Genomic DNA, 8,398 nt, shown 5'->3' with positions numbered 1-8,398 from the left:
ATTCTGAAGAGCTTAGCATTTAGGCTTCCATCAAGTGAGGAATATGATAAATAAGGCACAAAGCGCTCCAGAGAAGGTAAAGCTCTGGGAGGTTAGTTAATTCCTATAGTTCTATAGTGGTTCCAAAGTAGTATTCATTCTCCTGGGTAGAGGTAATGCATCGGGCCATTTCAGGCCTGTCTCTGCCCAGCTCTTTGCCAGTTTGGTTCTCCTGTTGGAGTTTCTCCTTGCTGCAGCCCCACGGGATTGGGGGTGGTAGGCACAATGCAACTTCTGTTCTCTCTGCAGCCTTTATGCACAAGGGGATGTCTAGGGTTATACCTTTGTGATGAGTTAGTAGAGCAAAATGCCTGTCCTTGGTGGAACTCATGTCCTGCAGCAGGTGTTTCTTAAGAAGACACAGATGTTAGGTCCTTGGCAGAGAGAACATTTTAAAATAAAGACATAGTTTACAGCAACCAAAGTAGAGAAGTTGGTAAGAGTATTATGTACTCCTATCCCTGATAATGAAATGGTAGGTGTTGTTATTTTTTTAAAAAAGTAACATTCTCTGGATAAAGGCATCCTGTATAAACTCCCTGTAAGCTGCCACAGGGCCCTCCCTTAATTGGGGAGCACCTTGCTGCTGCAGTAGTCCATGATTAATAAAGAAATATAAGTGAAGCATCCACATACATGATTGCAGACCCATTAGAAGCCAAAGGACAAATTTCCTGTTCCCAGCCGGCTGAATTAAGATGCCCCATCAGTCACGGGGGAATTGCGGTGCAGGCATCCACTTCTCACTGGGTGGAATCTTGGGGGAAGTCCCACTGCCCAGAGCAGGGTCCACACCTTGGGGGGTGGCATTAATCTTTCATAGTTCGCACTGTTGTTCTCCCCAGAAGTCACAGCTTAAACCAATTGCAAGCCCAATCATCTGTTGATCCAGTCAGGATTCAGTCTTGCCTACAACTGCCTTGGTTTCCTTTCCATCACTCAGTTCCCCACTGTTCTACCAGCAGTGAGAGTTTCTGCAGTGCCATCTCATCTCTCATCACTCCATTCCGTCACAGCCCTGCAGTGTGGTGCCTCAAGCCGCAGGCGCCCCAGAGGTTCCCCACTGGTGGGAGGCACCAGCGCATGCTGCTGGGATCGGGGCTGTGCTATCCAGGAGGCCCACTCTTGCCTGCAAGCGGTGACACCTGCTGATTCATCAGCTCCCAAACTGTTGCCACAGGTCTTGAGTAGCAGAAGAAATCCTCAGTGTCCACTGCAGAGAGAATCAGGAAATGCTGTGAAGACAGGCAAAATCAAGCAGTTGTGAGAGGGGGCAGGGGGGCTCCAGCAGAGAAGGGGCCAAAGTCCTTTGTGTCCGGGCTGTTGACCTTGGAGTGAATTTGCAGGAGCAGCAGGTGGGGGCCCTGGGGGTGGCACCTGCTGAAATTGTCTGTCTGCAGCCACGTTGTGTCGTCCTATTCCTGCACGCTGCAGAGCTCCACAGCAGCTCAGGAGGTGCAAGCCTTCAGGAGAGACCTGAAGTCAGGTGCCTGCTGCTTGTGCCTAAGAAACCGCAGGAGGTTTCTTCGGAAGGCAGGGATGAAGCGCACACTTGTGGCCACAGTCACTTCGCGTGGGACGTGCTCCAGGACGGAAATCCTGGCGTTAGGCACGTCTTTGGTGAACTGCCTTGGTCTCATGTCCCTGTGAAAGAGATGCCAGAGTCCTGCTGCCTTTCCCTAGAGGCAAAGAGGATGGTTTTGGGGCCTCAGTCCTACCACCAGCTGCGAGTGGCCTCGGGACCCCATGCATGTGTGCGTGTGACGGTCCTCGGTGGCAGTGCTGCTGCCTCCGGGCTACAGAATCTTTTGCAAGCCCAGCCTTGGTGAGGGTCTGGCCCAGGTTAGTCCCTCTCTCCCTACGGATACGGAGACACTAACTCTACACCGGGAAGAAGAGAACAAACTCTGAACTGTAACTGCCCTAAGACTACTGTAACCACCTACACACCGAGGCTACTGTAACCAACACCAAACTCTGGATCCTAATAACTAATAGCAACACTAATAATGCTAATATCACTCATACTAACTGTAACTAACACCTGTCCTCAGGAAGACAAATAGCTATGCCCTATTTGTCCCTTCTACCTAACTGTGACTAAGAGTAACTACACGCTAAGAATTCAATAACCAACGCCACGCTATCGTAATACTGTAATCCGACTAATGCTTATCCTAAATAACCCGTCCTATCCAATTACGTACCCTACAGTCCAAGGAGAGCTGTGGCGGAGTGGTGGGAGGTGATCGCGGGCACTGTGTCCGTGCTGCAGGGGAGGTGGAAGGGAGTCTGGGAGGAGGGGCCGCACAGCAACTCTCTGCACCTCCAAGCCCGGTGCCTTGGGCTCGTCTTCCCCTGGCTAGGTGCCAGCACCAGCCTGGTCTTGCCGGGGGGGAGGCCATGCCCTGGCTGGTGGGCAGCGGGGGCCTCCTGCTGGGCTAGCACCTCCTCCTCCTCCTTCTTAGGCTCCAGAGCATGGCCTTGGGGCATCAGACAGGCCGCCCCCTCACAGCATCCACCTCCAGAGTCTCCCCTCCTCCTCCTTCATGGGGTCCACCTGCATGGGCTCTGGGTGCCCATGGTGGCTGCGGTGCTCTGCAGGAGGGCAGCGCGGTTGTCCCAGATGGTTGTGTCCACCTTCATCTTGGTGCACAGTGCTGCCTTCCTCTCCAACCACAGCCACTGTGACTGGCTCACGGTGGCAAGAACCGAGAGCTCAATACAGTACAGCCCCCGGAGTGGGAGGCTCCAGAGGGGGTTGCCTTTGCTTGCAGCAGGAGGTTGTGTGCTGGTGCTGATCTGAGTTACAGGTAGGAGTGGAAAGCTTCTCCCCAAATCCAGGTGTTTTCTGGCAGTGCTGTGCACAGCTGCAGGCCGGTGCTGCGGCAGGAACTGTAGAAAGGAGCTGTGAAAGGAGCATCAGCAAGATGCTGCTGGAGCTCCCTGCTGCCCTGGCACCGAGGGAGCTGCTCTCTCCAGACTGAGTCACTCAGAAGTTACAAAATCGATGAATTCTACCTGGGAAATGGAACTCTCTTACATTGAAGTGGACTGCTCTCAGGGGTTATTGGTGTTATTTCACATTCTGATACCATTATTATTTATAATAATAGGACTGATTTATAGGAATACTGATTTGTTTAATCCTTTTCAGGGAGCTAATCAGATGGAAAATGAGGACAGTGTTAATTTTTTTTATGCATGCCCTTTGCTACAACTAACCTGACTGTGCAGCTTATACAGGCCTTTGGAAAGTCCATAACGTGTCTCAGATTATTGCTTGCTTGCCTATTCCCAAATCTGCCAGACCACCCATGCCGTGGGAGACACTTAGACCTAACTTAACATCCATACGGGAACTACTGAAGTTGTTTAATGAGACTTGCTAGGTAAGTGATATTATCAAGTCTCAAAGGGCAGAATTGCTGGAACGATGTTGTGGAAACCCTGCAAATAGCTGCCAGGACTCAAGGACAAGGGAGAGAGGGTATCGTAAATCAGTATTGCAAAGGACCACCAGCTCCAGACGAATAACCTCGAGGAAAGCACAACACTGTGAAGAATGTGAGGGGCAGAGAAGACCAGAATAGCAGAATTAGCCGGAGTTGCCTGTAAGTTCATTAAGGCTTTATCTCGACCTTGCTCTATGCCTACTGGTTGCTTGCATACCGGGAAACAGAACCCAGTTTGGGGAAAGCAATCTGGCCCAAACTGCTGAGGCGAAGGGCGTCTCTTAGACGATGATGCGTCTCCAGCAGAGCTGAGAAAACGCAGCCACTTTGCTAGGTGGTTTTTCACTCCTCCTGAACCCCACCAAGAGAATGCAAAATACTTTTCAGTAGCACTTGGTAGGCCTGCACTTGGCCAAACTAACAGAAAAATGGCATTTCTATCCCTTGAAATCCCATAGGTCTCCCTTGGCCCTGTGCCTGCCTGGGTAGCCTTTGCCCACCTCACCCGCTCCTGGGGCTGCGCACGTCTCTCCTTCCTCCCAGCCCCTCAGCCCAGACTGCTGCCTGCTGCTCAGGGCTGGCTCTGCCCAGCCTCATTTCCCAGCCTCTCTAGGTATCTCCCACAGCCGCTGAAAGGCTCTGTGGATGCTTCTCTTTCCTGATCAGCTATTTCGAGTGGAGGGGAATGCAGGAAGGCTGCTGAATGGCCAACATGCCAGGAGACACTGCCCAAAGATGGCATCAGGAAATGCTTTCCTTCCGAGCTGGTTCGGGAGGCATTTGGAAAGGAGACTTCTCCCCCAACTACGGCAAGCAGCCATTCCTTCTCAGGTATGTTTTGCTTCTGCTCAGAATTGCAAGTCTTTCCTTTCCCAAAAGACACTTTCAAGCAACAGCTCCCAGGTTTGGAAACCTCCTTGCTTTGTAAGCTTGCTAGTGCCCCCCCCCCCCGGCCAGGCCTTGTCCTTTTAGCCTTGCAGGGAAATGCACACCGATTTCAAACAAACAAGGAAAACCTGCCAGGGCAGCAGCTGGGCCTCGAGCTGGTGGGCGCTGATGTAAGCAAGATCCCAAGGCAAAAGCCCATCTCTTAACAGCTAAGGACCCCGAAGGGCACACAAGGTCCACCCCAAAACTAGTCTTTAGTTGCCAGTCAGTGGGACCCCTGCAGAGCAGATGAGGCCTCGATGACCAGTGTCCTGTATCCTCTCCGTGGCACACGAGGGTCCCTGGGCAGAGATGTCCTGGTGCTTGGGAGCACATGGGTGAGAGCGGCTAAACCCTGTAGAGCCCGGGGGGAGCAGGCCGGAGCGCCTCATCTGGGGAGTCTGTAAATCACTATCGCTTCCCCTTCCCTAAGGCCTTGCACTGCTGAGCTTTCTGATCTTAATTTCCCAGTGTTTCTTCTGGCCAGCTGTCACGCAGGACCTCAGCTGCTGCCTGCCGTGTTGAAGGGTTCCCATTGCTCGGCAGTCCCCAGAGATCTGCAGTGACTCAGGGGAGGGCGGAGGTGACACCAGTCCCAGGACAGGGAGCCCAGGCCCAGGCTCGCTGCGGGGCCTGGCAGGGGAAGGAACTCTGATTGTGGGGCAGCGTGGGGCAGCAGGAGGCGGACAGCTTCCCCAGGCCAGCGGGGGCTGTGGCAGTCCCTTCTCCTCCACGCGTGAATTTGCTCTAGGCCGGGTCACCTTGCACAAGGACTTTGACAGGCTGCTGCTTGGCCTCTCAAGTCCTCCCTAACCTCTGGAGCTCTGTTCAGGCCCGTTGTAACCTACCTGCAAACAGCAGAGCCATCGCCTGCTGCCTCAGCCACTCGGCATCTGCATTTTCAACGGCGACTCCTAAGCATGCAGTACAGATGGCAAACATCAGTACACGGCCCTTGGAAACTCCCATTTCCAGGCCAATGTATGACACTGAGGATCTCCTCTGGGACGTGGACGGGAGGGTTATGAACATCAACACTTTCAGAGCTGTCCAGGCATTTTAGAGAACTCTAAAAAAGGCCTCCGGAAAAAGCCCATTTGCTGTCTGCCCAGTCTCTCACCGCTGGGACACACTTTTCTGTTGTCCTGGCCTAGTCATGGAGGCAGCATGTGGGGAGGCATGAGCAAGCCAGCTCTGACTCCTGCACTCCAGCCACACCAAGTTCCCGAGGGATCCAAAATGCTTCCTCAGCTTGGAGGCTGTTTTAGGGAAGAGGGCACAAGAAACCTTCCTGGCACTCTGAGGGCAGAGACCAAGCCGAGCTCCCAAGCGGTTCTTTTTCACTTGCACAGGCCTGGGAGAACTCTCCCTGGAAGGGGCTGCAGGGGAGGAAACCTCACGGAGAAGGCTTTCAGATGGACCCAGACACAATTAAGATCAGCTGTCTGCTGCTTAGTGCAGGGTCAGGAGTGCTGTTGATCCACCTGCCTTGCTCCCAGCTGCCCTGTGCTCGCACTTGTGTAACCCAAAGGATTATTTCACCCACAAGTTACTCTAAAAAAAGACATTGAACTCTGATGAGATCAGGGGAGGCTGGTTTCAAAGCACAGATCTAACTCTGCTCTCTTTCGCAGCCCGAGGTGGAGATGTGATGGAGAGAACAGAACGTTGCTCCTGACATACATGATTCAACCAAGGACTCTGTGAGCTGACTGCCGAGAGTGGAGGAAACTCTCAACACTTCCATTCTAGCCGAGGAAATGCTGGGTTCACTTCAGCTGCACACATACGAAGGTGCTCAGCAGCATTTTCTGGTGTTAGTACCTCCTGAACTACTTGAAAGGGATTCAGCATTGCTAAGATCCAATGGGAGAGCTGTGTCCTTCTGGAGGGCAGCTTCCAAACCCAGCAGGACACCATAAGGACTCGCTCACATGTCCTGAAAAGGAGATCTCCGAAAGGGAGAGTCCATTCATTCCCCAGACCCTCAAATCACATTTCCCAGCACCCTGGGATGAGAACAGGCCTTGGGCACCTCAGCCCTCTGCAGACACCTCCATGGGAGGACCTCAGGGTGGGTGTCTGAATTTGCAGCTGAACCTCCAGCTGACAGCAAGTACAAGAGCAGAAAGGGAGAGGGAGGACCACGGGAGAGTTGCCTGAGTCCAGCCTGCCACAGTGTTTCTGTGGGCACTTTCCTCACATTCCCTGAGCATCTCTCAGCCGCCTGGAGCTGTCCCCACTGGAAGCTCTTTCTTTGTCCCCACGTCTGTCCCCTGTCAGTGCTCCCTGACCCCATGCCACCCACGGGGCATTTGGCTCTGCCCTACAGACTCCTTCTGGCCAAAGGGCCCAGCCCAGGGGCATCTCTGTGTGTGCAAGACCTAAGGAGCAGGGGAGACTAAGCATGATGAGACTGGTGAGGGCTGCAAAGGAGATACTGCTGCTGCTGGCAGGTGAAGAGGTGGCTGAAGGAGCTTTCTGGGGTCCTTGTAGACCTATTGGTCCCTCACAGGAACACTGCAGAACTCTCCTCCAGTCACCTAAGCCCAAACAATCCTTTCCAGTTTGTGCCCTGCCAAAGGTATAAAACAAAATCAGAGCCTCAGGAGAGTGCCTTCCCTTTCAGGCAAGCCTGCCATGCATGTTAGAAACCAGGAGAGTGATCCGTAAAAAGCCTTCCAGGCCCGGGATGGGCTGGGTTCAGAAGACCCCTCCAGGAATCTCAGTGGTGTTGTCCTGCAGCCAGAGACTTACCGTGTCAAAGGCTGTGAAGATTTCTCCCACAGTGAGCTCTCCTCTGGCCTCCCACTCCACACCGCCTTTCACTTCTCATCTCATGTCCACAGTCAGTGCCTAGAGCCTAGAGCCCTGCTGCTCTTGGCAGAGGAGCTGCTCCTGGACACCGCTGTCTCTCAGTAATGCTTCCAGGTTGCCATGGGCTCCCTCTGTCCCAGGAGCCCGGCCCTGCTCAGGAGCAGGGGGCAGCTGAAGACAGGAATTTCTCTGTGCCTTGTGCTCCATTCTCTTGGGAAATCGTCCCTGAAGTAGACTGAAATAATCACCGATGGTCCCTCTCTAAGCCCTGAAGGAAGACTGACTCCAGCATAACAATTTCTTTCATCAGAGAATGGTTATCTGCAGGAGATGGAAATCTCCCACTCGGGAAGCCCCTGTTCCGTCTCTTAACTAGGCAGGACACCTGGAAAGGGGCAGGAAGGGAGCTCGTTTAGCCATGGTTCAGGTATTGGTTCTGATGAGTCTTTCTGGGCATCGCATGTCTGTTTAGAAGCCCCTGAGCTGGAGTGGGACTCAGATCCCTCCCATGACCGCCACAGGCACAGAGAAGGTGGGATTCCCCTTGCCCGAGCAGAAGTGTGCACAACAGAGATGTTTGCCTATGAACTCCTTGTCTGAACTGCCGTTACAATCACTGGAGATGGCGGGTGGGAGTCAGTCCCTCACACACAAACCTCTGGTGTTAATTAAAGAGACAGAGTTAAAGAGACAGCTAAGAGCTAAGGAGACAGTTCAAGTATCTGCACTGATGGAGCAACTACGAGAATCACATTCTTCTGGAGCATGAGGTGGGGGCCGGGTGGGGAATTTCCTTGGCCATGACACTAGATGTCTAACACTGCTGGAGCCCCACTCACTACGAAGCTGAGACACAAGCCGATCCCTACAGTGCAAAATCCTGATGTGATTCAGTGCAGACTCTTGATTTAATGACGTAAAATAGGCTGGCAGGTCCATACCGGATGCCTGGGTTGTCCAGCACCACTGTGTATTTCTCGCAGATACAGCGTGGCACCTACAGGAAAATCATGCCCCTTTGGCACGTGTGCTGGGCAAGTGCCCCAGGGCATCTTGGGTTTCCTGCCTGTGCCCAAACAAATGAATCCTACCTCTGCCTTTAGGCACAGTCAGTATCGTCCACGTCCAAGCGTGCTGTGTAAATGGGAGGCACATCACAC

This window comes from Rhea pennata, unplaced genomic scaffold (assembly GCF_028389875.1).
Source record: "Rhea pennata isolate bPtePen1 unplaced genomic scaffold, bPtePen1.pri scaffold_32, whole genome shotgun sequence".
Taxonomy (NCBI): Eukaryota; Metazoa; Chordata; class Aves; order Rheiformes; family Rheidae; genus Rhea; species Rhea pennata.
The sequence above is the reverse complement of the archived record's forward strand: the minus strand, read 5'-3'. Positions refer to the sequence as shown.